We start from the raw sequence: 12,176 nt of genomic DNA on the forward strand, positions 1-12,176 counted from the left end.
TGTCAGATGGGATGCCAGATTGTTTTTAGAAACTCTAGTGAAGAGGATATGTAGGGAATCCTGCTCTCACCTCTGTGAACTGTCAGCCACAACAGTCGTCCAGGTTACAGTTCTCCCCAGGGACTTTACTGGAATTGCACCATGTGGTTCTCTTTCCACTTTCCTTCAGTCCCCTGATACTGTGGTCCAGGTGACCATGCTGTAGCCATCCCCAGTAAGGTACAGCTGGCAGGCATTGCATGTTATTCACAAAGGTAAAGCACAAAGGTACGTTTGCCTCCTCTGTAGGCAGGAGCTATGAGAGCAACACCACCCTTTTGTCTAGGCTAGCGATTCTGAGCCTCCAAGTTGTAAATCCTTGAAGCTGCAGTGATTACTTCTAAGGGTTTCACAACAAGTAATTAAGAAAGGCAAGCGTGTTGCCAATAGGTTTAAACTCAGTATACACAAAATAGGTAAGGAAGAAAAAAAAATAAAAAATAAAAAATAAAAGAATCAGTGAGGTAGGACTCCTCTTATGGTCAAAAAGCATTTAATTCTTTCATGATATCAATAGAAAAAGACGAAAAGGGTATTGCAACTTTCCTGATGTTATTGAACTTTCTGAACAAGCGATCAATAGGATTTCAGGCAGCTTCCCTGCCAGTCTTAGCTCTCTGTGGAAGGAAGAGGAATTACTCTTCCTTTGACCCTCCATTGAAGGCCATAAGCAGGAGGATTGGCTCTAATTTTTCCATGCCCATAGGATTCCTTGTCCCAGCAAAAGCTGCTGCCCTTCTACACAGCGATGTTCTCCAATGCCTCTGGCTCTCTGCAGAGCAGACGTAGGTGCACTGAGACAGGGAGTGAGAGGAAGCATGGCCAGCTTGCAGCCCTGCTCCTCATGGACCTGAGAGGCCTTGCTGATACAGCTGACCTATCTCTGACAAGGCAGTAGAGTGGCAAAGATAGGAAAGAGTTATTTCTGTGCAGAACAGGGAACAGGACTGTCACTGCAGATACCCAAATCCATGGTAATATTGCCTTACAACTTGAGTATCCTTTGAAGTTCCATGCATTTGATGATGTGATACTGGTATGATACATCCATCACACATCACCAAGGTCACATCTAGAAGATGTCACTGATGAAATGGTATAACAGAACTTGAGGGCTGAAATATTAATTTTTAATAAACAATGATGTGTATATATATATATATATATATATATTTCCCCCTCAGGGGCTGTGGGTGGTGATGGTGGTGTTACTGTGCAGATGACAGCAGATACGAGTATAAAATTTGTTGAAGTATGAAACATCATCAGTAGCTATACCATTAGGTGTATGAGAGCACTATCTATGATCTCGAACAAGACACAAATGTATAAGAAACTTTTGTCTTAAAAGTATACATGCAAAAGAGACAAGACAGATTAAAAAAAAAAAAAAAAGTGCTGTTGCCTCTATGCTTTAGTCTCTTTCTTCTTAGGAAAAACTCACTTTTTACTCCAATATTTTCATCACTAATTGCCCATCTTCCAGTGCTTTCTACAATATCTATCTGAGATTCTTCTTCCCTACAACTTAATTTGTAGCTTTTTTGCTCTTCTCAAAATTTTCTCCAGACAGCCTCAAGTCATTTTCTTGGTCGAAGGGCAAAATTGATATTTAACACATCCTATTATTGTTTTCTCATCAGCAGCAGAAGTATTCTCACTTGGTATCTGTAACTTGATCTTCTCTCAGTTAAATTCCTCCCTTTGCAGTTGCTCCTGTAGTAGAGGTTTGAAGATGCTTATTAATTTTCTCCATGACCCAGAATTCAGCAGGGTCTTCACAGTCTTATTCTCTCTATGCTTTTTGCCTGTGAATAAGTCATACTGGTAAATAGAAATTCATCTACCCTCCTGAGGTCAGCGACCAACAGATTTATTACCCATCCACAGGTTTCTCATTTACTCCTAACTAAACAGTCTGTTGAGATGACATTCCCTCTTAGTGCTTTGACTTAAGACTTTAAGCTTAAATACAACATGTCCAAAGAAGAATCCTGTCTTTCTCTTCATTACCACTAGCTTTACAACTGTGGAAAATGCCACAAAGACTTACAATCAGGAATGGTCTTAGATTTGACCTCCTTCTCCTTGTCTACCTTGCAATTCTCTCTGCATAGCACTTCTTCACAGCTGAGACTTATAGCCACATCACTCACTATCTCATTACTTACTTCCCACAATATTCTTTTCTCTGGTTTTGACAAATACCATCTTGCATTGCTTCTAGCCTGTCAGCTGCAAAGTTAGTTTTCTTAGCTCATTGTTTTGACTATGTCATTCTTCTCCTTGCATCCTATAACAACAAACATAAGCTACTCAGAGTGCTTTCAAGATTTTGTGACTGATCTATCGTCTCTCATTTACTGTATTTTCACAGTTAAAGGCCACATTCAAGTAAACAACCTTACCTCAGATTCCTCCCCACACTCCACCTAAATATATCAATTTCAAATATCCAGTCATATCCGCAGCCAGACTGCTAGCAATTGAACATTAAAATCTAACTATTTTGCTCATTCTTTTCTGCAGGCTGAGCTGTGGACCAGTCTTTTCTGCCTCAACCAGGAGCCATGTGTTATCAGATAGCCCAAGCCAAAGGCTGTGATGGGGATTATTAACGAATGGCACAAATGCTTCAGTAAGCCAGTCATAGTATGAATTTGCTGATCCAATCTAAGCAATAACAACAAGAAAACAAAACAAAAACCTATATTCCCAATAATTCCAGGTCAGAAATCCTAGTAGCCTGCTTTCTACCATGCAAATATGTGAGAGTTTCTCCATTGATCTCAACAGGACTAAGATGGATTTATATATTTAAAACTTGGTTTTGAATTAAAATCTGCACCTTAGAACACTATACAAGAAGGGGTAGCCTTTCTGCTAGAATCAGGACTTCCTGACAGTGACAAATCTCTTGATTATGCCTTTATTTCCTCTTTTGGTTTTGGAATATCTGTAGTCTGACTGCAATATGTTGTTGTTCAAGTAATTGTTTTCAGATAACATACTGAATGTCTCTTTAAGAAAAACTGTCATTTATTCTTTTTCTATCCCACAAGATAAAATAATATTTTCTTTTATATTTCTTTCAACCTTCATATTCCACTCAGATTGTTACTCTTACTGCTGTTCTATCAATGAGAAGGGAAAGTTCTTTCAGCTTTTATGTGGCTCTAGATTCATGACTTTGGCTCTTCCCAAGCATCCACACTGTACAGCCAGCTGACAACAGGTATGTGACCATGCAGGGTGTGGAGTCAGGAGGATCTGTATATGATTACGATATAGCTCTCTGTTGCCACCATTGGCTGCAAAACTGACAGACCAGGTCAACAACGCTTCAACAGACAGACCTTTCACCTTATGTTATTGCGGCCCTTAAAATCTCCACTTGAGATTTCTTCCCAAGTTTTGGTTCCCTCAATCTCTATGAGAACATGCAGAATAGGAATGGACAAGTGAAAAGATTTTACAGACATAATAAATAAATCTTTGGAGAGAAGGAAGACATATAGACATCAAGGGTGACATTTCAAATCTTACAGTATTCCTCAAAGACTGGGTGCACAGTTAACGCCAAATGCACCATTTCTGCAGAATTACAGGTTACTGTCAAGTCTGGTCTCAGTTAAAAGTCAGTAATGACTCTACAAGTCATACTCCCAACTTTTTGACCACAGGTCACAGAATTTGACTAGTCATCACCGGTCACAAGCAAACATTTCTTCCTCTCCTTGCTCTCATGATAATTTGCTGTACAATATCTATGGGGATTTATCCTACTGCTTTTCAGATAACAGAAATGTAATATACTGGATAACTTGGCACTTTTTCAAGGTGTCCAATGTTATGTTTTTAAGATTTGTAACAAATTGGGGTAAGGAATATCTTGCCAAATTTCAGATGACTGCTCAGATTTATTACTAGATAAATTACAGATTAAAAGAAACTTATTTTAAAAACAGACGTTTTCAGTCATGGGATAAAGTTATGAAAGATAAAATGACAATGGCATAATTAAGATTGCATTTAACAGTGCATGTTCTCCCTGAATGAATTCAAACAACAGCTATGTTCTACCTCATTCTCCCTTAGATTTAGTTGGAATTTTATCTTCTACTGTTGAGTTAAAACGGGTTCATTTTGTTGTGATGGTTTCTTCATCTGTCACAGGCCTTCCTTCCCCACACTCACCCCCCACCCCTCCACCCCCCTTTGGACATGGAAAGGCACAATACAAAAGCTAAGGACCTCTGAGTCATCTCAATGCAGAACATCTCATCTTTGTAAGGAAGCTTTCTTTCTCTTTTCATGTGAGTGATGTCACACAATATTGAGGAACAAGATATTTTCTCCCCCCTCTCCTCCCTATGTTTCCATGAGGCAGATTGCTACTGTTTTTCTTAATTAGCACATTCAGCCTGCTTGTTTAACAACCATCATAAAGCATACACAAACCAATTAAAACTAGGTAACAATTTACATAATGAAGATCCAACTGCTTTTGCTTGTGTGGATTTTCTTCTATTTACATTGCTTTGTACAGTATATTGTTTAAGGTATACCTGTGAAAAGAAAGGATCAATGGATGAAGAGGCTTCCTTCTGAAGACTACTCTACTGAATGGGAGAATTCTTAGTGGACTCATGATTTCCTAATGGTTTACTCAAGCACAGAAATGCAAGTGAACTACCTTTATTGGCTAAACAACCCAAAGGACTACAACAGCTCAAAGCCCAAAAGAGAACAACATTTCCCGAGCTGGGAGAAACAGATAACAGTTTTGGTCGGGAAGTAAAAAGGGAGTGAGAAGTCTTTCCTGTCTGAGTGACGGATGAAGCAACTGCTTGGAATAATGGCCTGACTCAGAAGAGTTAGATCTGACTGCAAGGTCCAAATCCATGCCTGGAGTGCAAGAAAATATGGGACCCGACACTTCTGGAGTCTGACAAAATGCAAGTGGATCCAAGCCCACAGCAAGAATGGTTGTAAGTCTCTTGGCCAATCTCTAAGGACAGGGTAAGGAAGAAATGTAAAGTTAATCTAAATAACAGGTAAGTGTAGAGATATTTCCTTGCACTTCTGCACTCCCAAATACTTGGAAGACTTTTTCCACTGTTCTGTCTAATGTTGACATATGTATAAAAATACTTCTGATTGCTTAACTTAAATGGACTTAAAGGGTTTAAAGGTAGCTCTTTAACAGCAACACATTTTATCCCTCTGGCTCTGATGTTCCTCATAATCAGGATTCTGGGTTACTCTAGGGATGATTTGAGAGTTGATAACAGAGAAATAGGACTGGAAAACTTGGTTAAGAAAGCACTGTGGCACACAGCAAGGTAGAGGAGAGTATGCATGGAACCTGGGAGTCCTGAGAGAGCACATAGCATTCACACCTGGAAGTGCAGTGCTATGCAGTTGTAAGCTAGAGGACTAGTTAGTGGACTAGTTAGTAGACTGCTCTGCCCAATAATGAACCAGGCCTGAATTTTATATCATTTTGTACAGTAAAGGTATGGACTGTTGAACAAGTTTTTGTTCTGATATCACCTACATTCTGCTGTTTCTCTGTCAAAAATTTAGGTAAATCACCAGCTATCAGCATCATTTTGCACTGAAACGTGTTAAATGCAGCTCATGGCAGATAATTCACTTTGAGGTATACTGAAGAGGAATGGTGACAGGAAAAGAGCACTGTGATTACTGAACATTTAGGTTTGGCCTGCAACAAGCCAGACAACAACAGCATCTGAAAGCAAAAAGGATTGATAATCCTGTTTGTCATCCCATATCATGTTTTCTGCAACTGTGGATGGGGTGGGAGGCTGCAACTGTCATTATTTTTGTTTCTGAAGCATTAAGGGTCAAATCATGTGAGTACTCTGATGAATTCCTACTCCCTTGGAAATCAGCTCTTTATAGGGCTGACATAAACATGTTCTGAAAAGTATATGATGATAATAAAACTTATTTCCACAAAGGAAGAAGATTGGTCTTCCTTATTAGGGGGGCACTGAGGCACAGAATTACTCAGGGTCACTTAGCAGATCAAACCCTGCTATGCTTTTCTTCTGCTCCCAGATCCAGGTGATAGTTGGGCCCCCAGATCAAGAAGGATGTGGACCTGTTAGAGCAGGTCCAGAGGAGGGCCACAAAGATGATCAGAGGGCTAGAGCACCTCTCCCATGATTCTGTGATAGTCCCTCTTGGGTAGCACTCTTCCCAGGGCATCTGAGGCATGGAGCAGCAGCGCATGAGAAGGTGCAGTGGTGGGTCATGTGGATGTGGTACAGGACAGGAGCACTGGGAAATATAGCTTCGGTTGTCACTGGGGCTAGCAAAGCCTCAGGTCTCCTTGTGAAGGTGAAGAGTGGTAAAACATGGGGAGTAGAGCAAAAATACTTGTCCACAATCAGTAGGTCTTACAAGTTATATTGAGAGCTTCTCTTCCATTGAATTTTGGCATTTGGGTGGGTGGGGGGGTTGGGGGGGGGAACATCTTCTTATATGTAGTGAGGGTGGGGAGATGCTAAACTGCTCACAGAGGTTTGGCAATTAACAAGTATTTCTCCATCTATTGTTTGTTTTGATCACAAGATCCCCGACAGGGATGAGGAGCTACCTCACATGTCCCTCAGCATTGTGCAGAGCCTGACCAGCCTGCTGGACCTGGTGCATGGAGCAGTGAGAGGTAGGTGCCAGATAGTTCCCCAAAGGGAGCACACTGCAGTTGGTTGACATGTAGGACAGGATTTACTCCTGAAAATGTGCAAGTGTCTGCCCAGGTCTAGAGGGCAGAAAGCTGACATTTACAGCTGTAATATCACTGTCTACTGGCCATCAATGGTCTAAAATCATTCCCAGCTAGTGAGTTTTGGTCTCTAATGGAGGACATGCTCCCTCAATCAAAGGTAGTATTATTGCCGTATTGCCTCCAGCATCTCCAGCAGCCTTTTATGCATTACATGAATGTTAAATTGCAGTCATCACAGATGTTAAAGGAAATCAAGAGTTGCCAACATGTACTATGCAACAGTATTGAAAAACTACTTCTTTTACTAATCCAGTGCACCACAGAACACGAAGTCTTGAGCTAGATGAGACTTTTAGCCGTGAAAGTTTTCCTTGGGACCTAGAAGTGTTCATGTTGATAAATGCAGGTTCCCTAGGAAAAAACATAAATAAAATTCTACTATTACATTTAGGCAATCTTTTAAAGAATATATTGTTTTCCTTTCGATACTGATGATACTTTTTGATATTCACTTCTCATATTTTTCAGTTTTGTAGTTTGTTGTTGTTGTCTTAAGAATTTATGAGACATATGGAAAGGGAAGGACATGTAGTTTGATTTTGAAAAAGGTGGGTTTGAAAACAGCAAAGGAGTATTCTGAAAGCATTAAAAATCTTCATTTTTTTTTCTTATACAACTAACCTACAACTATACAAACCCCAGTGTTGCTCTCTGCTTAGGAACAATGGCCTCATTAAATACAATGGGAAAAAGTATCACACTTCTTACTATCTTTTGAAATGATGGGTCTGAATTTGGAATGTTCTATCTAGCCAATTCAAGGATTTAGTCCACATACACTACTTAGTCAAAAATACCATATGTAAAGGAAGTTGAAAGAGTGTAAAGAACCTCATTCTATATAATGAACTAGTAACTACGCTGCTTGGGAAAAGTGTGGCGGAATCCCTTTAGGATCCTACCCCAAGCCTGATCAAAGGAACTCAATTATTTCTGCTGACAAAATTCTCAGAATATTTTGTATGCTTTAACTGAAGTGTGACTGAAACCTGTCATTCAGACAGAGATCAATTCACTGTTCCTATAGTGAAATGTAAAATTCCCAGTACTACTAACTTTTATTTAATTGAAACAAATACTGCAGTTTAAAAGTTGGGCAAGAGTATCCTAGAGGGTGTTTACATCCAGCTGTTTTCTGTAGGAGCTGAGTTACAGCAGTGCCTATTTATGAACTAGTGAGAAGGTCTGTGATTTAATTAAAGAGAGTAGAGATAAAATCCTTCCTTCATAAATGAAAGCTAATGCCCTCTAATTGTATATAGACGAGGAACAATACAGAGAAGCACGTGTGAGCCTTCTTTCCTCATAATACCCTGGAGTCCCCCGTTCTGGGAAACTGCAGGATGATTACTTTTTCAAATATTCAGTTCTGCTGTACAAGTAGAGACACACTTAATAATGTAGAGCATCAGGAACTGGGCTCTGGAATTTCGAAGCAATCCACTAGCTCCACAAACATCAATCTTTGCATGCCCACTCTGAAAGACACAAGGCAATATTTCCTTGGAATATAGACTTTACTGTGCCATTCAGAATCCATTTTAGCTGCAATTTAACATCTACTAGAGGAGTCACAGCGGGAAACTGTGGCAGAATATTCAAGGGTCTTAATTCCTCTTTGCCTAAAGCAGAAGTAGGGCAGGCTGGGGAATCAGCATTCCTCTAAAACTAGAGACAAGAAAAGTCTCAGAAATGCTTCCTCAGGATTTTCAGGCATGGTAGAATGAGAGTGAGCCAGACAGCATTTAGAAATGTGTCATTTTGTATAACAATCGTTTTCCTCTGAATATGCCTGCTTTCTCTTTACTTACTGTTGAGTTGTCCTTGCGTGATACCAAGGAGAAAACCTTAAGCACTGGCTCATCTGTCTTGGTAGTGAGAGTGCAAGATTACTTGTGTCCAAAAGAGGCTTCAAACACACCTTGATGATATTTTTTTTTCCCTTGCATGTTTTGTAGTTCTACTGTATCCTTTCTGAGGCACTTTCTCATAGTGCACAGGATACAGAACATAGGAATTTACAAGGTGGAACAACTTGTCTTCTGCTTTGTTTTCTCTATGCAATATTGTTTGTTCTTTTGACTACGGCTGTTTTCCGAAGAAGAACTGTTCCTGCTGTCTCTAAAAGAGGTCTCTCTCTTCTTTTTTTCTTCTTTTCTTTTTTTTTTCTTTTTTTTTCTTTATTTTTTTTGGGTGGGGGGGTGGTAGGGAGAGGGAGGAATGTGTGTTATTTTTATTGTGCATTCATAAGCAGGATTATTTTTTTCCTTGTTATATTATTTTGCCCTTCTCAGCATCAATCCCCTTCGCTTGTTGAATTTCCAGTCTCTCTAGTTAAAATGTTGAATAATGTATGTCTCATGCACATCTGTGGGACTTGGCTATTGTCCAAGAGGAGGACAATACCTCTCCCCAAGATTTCTATGAGGCCCCAAATCACAGACTCTGCAGATCACCTCTTACTTATATTTGAAAGTAAGGAAGTGATTGGTCTGCGTCAAGCTGTATGTAAATACACTATTCGTAAGTATATTTAAATATGTGAATACATTGCCCAGGTATGAGTACCTGTCCTGTGCCTTACTGGCAATCTCGTAAGGAATTAATGGTAGCTCCTGCTAGAATTTTAACCAAAGCACAAGCATATAAATGAAAGAGGCTGATTAACTTATGAGGACTTTTTCAACCATCTTTTCCATTAGTGTGCAATTCATCAAAGTTCAAAAAGCTTACACAAAGGTACTTGAGTTCTGCCTGGTACGTAAGATCTCAACTTGTGATATGAAAGATCTAGTTCTGGCCTGACATGTTAGGACACATTAGGTTATTCTTCAGGGTCTCAAAGCTGAGAATAGATCTGAATACTCATTGGTGAGCTGTTGAAGATTATTTAGTGGACACCTAAATAACCATCCTCTGCCTATTGTGTCTATACATTCATTCAGCATGAAGATTTCACAACAGAATATTTTCTTTCCTTACTATAGTTTAGTAGGCAGTTTCTGACATCCTGATTAATTCAACCTATATTATTTGTATCAGTCACACTTACTCTTCTGACGACAGGCAAAGTGGTAGCCAGCTATATCCCTTCTCATTTTCTCTGGAGAGAGTATGTTTGGTTACCTGCTAAAAAGCTCCTCTGCCCCGTCAGAAAAGAGCACAAAGAGACACTGGCAGGAAGAGGAAGCTGAGTAATACCCTGCCCCAGCTCTTCCCAGGCCCATCACACAGACCATCAGGCTATCAAAGGCCCATCTCCACAAGCCCAGAAGAGCACAGGGGCACCATGGCACATGTTGCTGGGGAAAACCAAATTAAGGACTCATAAGAAGGGGCACCCAAATTAAGGACTTAGAAGAAAAGCATCAAGCCATGTGTCCAGGCCTGAAACCCATCATGATGAGTCAACAGGAGCACCTTTTGAAATAAAGGGGATTACAGCCTGGTGGTATGTGACACATCAGGAGATGTAAGAGAAGAGCATTTGGGGGTTGCACAAAACTTATGGTGGGACAACTGTAAGGAGAGGAACTGAAAGTGGGGAAAGGGAGGTTTCAAAGTGTTTTGGGGAGGAACAAGTGTGGGAATGAGTGATAAAGGGGTAAAAGGGGCTGGCCCTGTGTTGGCTGCTTGGTATTGCAGTCTGGCCATGCCCTGTGCCTGATCAGTGCAGTCTGTCATGTCTTCTTATTAAATTCCATTTCTAATTCCTTTTCTGGGTAAGGAACCCTGTTTTGTGTGTGTGTGTGTGTGGCTGGAGGTCCAAGCAACTGCAGCAGGACTACTGTACCCCATGGTGTTTTTGTGACCCCATGGTCAGGTTTGTGTGAGGTCTGACCTATTGTATGGTCCTGTTTGTATCACATCTGTGTCCTTCAATTCTAAAACATTTTTTCTTCTAGGAACAGAGTTCAAGGAAGGACAACCTCCTGTAAATAAGAAAGAGGAGCCTTGCTTGCTTTTTCTCTGTTTCTCTTAAATGTTCTAAATTCTCTAAATATGAGAAACAGTGCTTCTCATAATTTCAGGGACTGGATTTTAGAGGGCTGGGTCCAAACAAGATTCTAAAGATGTTGTAACCCCAGCACACAAGTAGAAAATAGCACAAAGAAATTGAAATTTGAATTCTATAAGAAAAAGGGTGAGTGAGCTTGGAAAGTGTATGGCTTAATATAAAAACAGGTATGAACATATTATAAACATTAATTCGATCATATCTGGGAATAGCAAGATTTTTAGAAATGATATTATGAAACTAATATTAGGAAAGAGGGACCCCTGAGGTATCTGGATGGAAGGAGAAGTCTAATTTAATTTCCATTTCACTGAATTCTGGAAATGTGTTTATTATTTTTGCCCCATTCAACCCTAAACATGTTCCTGAAATCTAATGTAACCTCATAAATGCCTAAATTGACCAGATATTGTTTTTTCCCTTTTATTCTAGCTTTTGCCTTAGTTCTGTACAGTGAAAGAAATGCAGAAAAGGGATTATTTTACATAATAATCCCCTGTTCCTGTCTTTCCTATTTTTCTATGACCATTCAACCTAAAAGACAGAATATATGATTACTCGGTGAAAGCCTTGCAGCCATAAACTCTGTCTGTTTTGTAGCCTTCAAAGCATTATTTATATAAAGACAATAAGAAAGTCTTGTTCCTTTATAAGGATGACTGCAAAGAGTTTGATCTCTGAGAAGAACAGCAAAGAATGTCTTTCTCCAGCTCCTGAAAATGACTCAGTAAGAGATTTTGATCTCTGTATTGTAAATTTGATATCCTGTGGATCTCCTCTTCACCTTATGTATTGAGTTGCCTGTTATATTACATCTTTCAAGCTTAATACGTGATTGATTAAAAAGCTTCATTTTCAGCCTTGCTTTTCTATATGACCATTTTGAGCTTAAATGTTTCATGATTATTTTTATCAGCCAAACCCACTGCTATAGGATAGTTCACTTAAACTATGTATGTATTTTGTTTTAGATACTAATTGTTGGAATAAGAAAAAAAATACTTCTGTCAAAGTAATATGAACTGCAAACCTTTCTGTCCTCATACAGCCAGGCTGTTAATCATAAAAAATATCCTAGTACACAAAAAGACGTCAGAGACTACTTCATTAAATAAATGAACACCTATAATTTTTCTACATCTCCTTGGTACTGTTCTTCTCTCTGAAACCGTTGTCTCACCTGTCTGCTGGAGTCCTGAGACATGAGAGTAATAACCGCTTTTTTTTATGTACACCAGGTCAAGGATTGTAAATTTGCAATGACTTCTTTGTCCCCTCTCTTTGCTACAGGCTGTGTTG

This window comes from Cygnus atratus, chromosome 3 (genome assembly GCF_013377495.2).
Source record: "Cygnus atratus isolate AKBS03 ecotype Queensland, Australia chromosome 3, CAtr_DNAZoo_HiC_assembly, whole genome shotgun sequence".
NCBI lineage: Eukaryota > Metazoa > Chordata > Aves > Anseriformes > Anatidae > Cygnus > Cygnus atratus.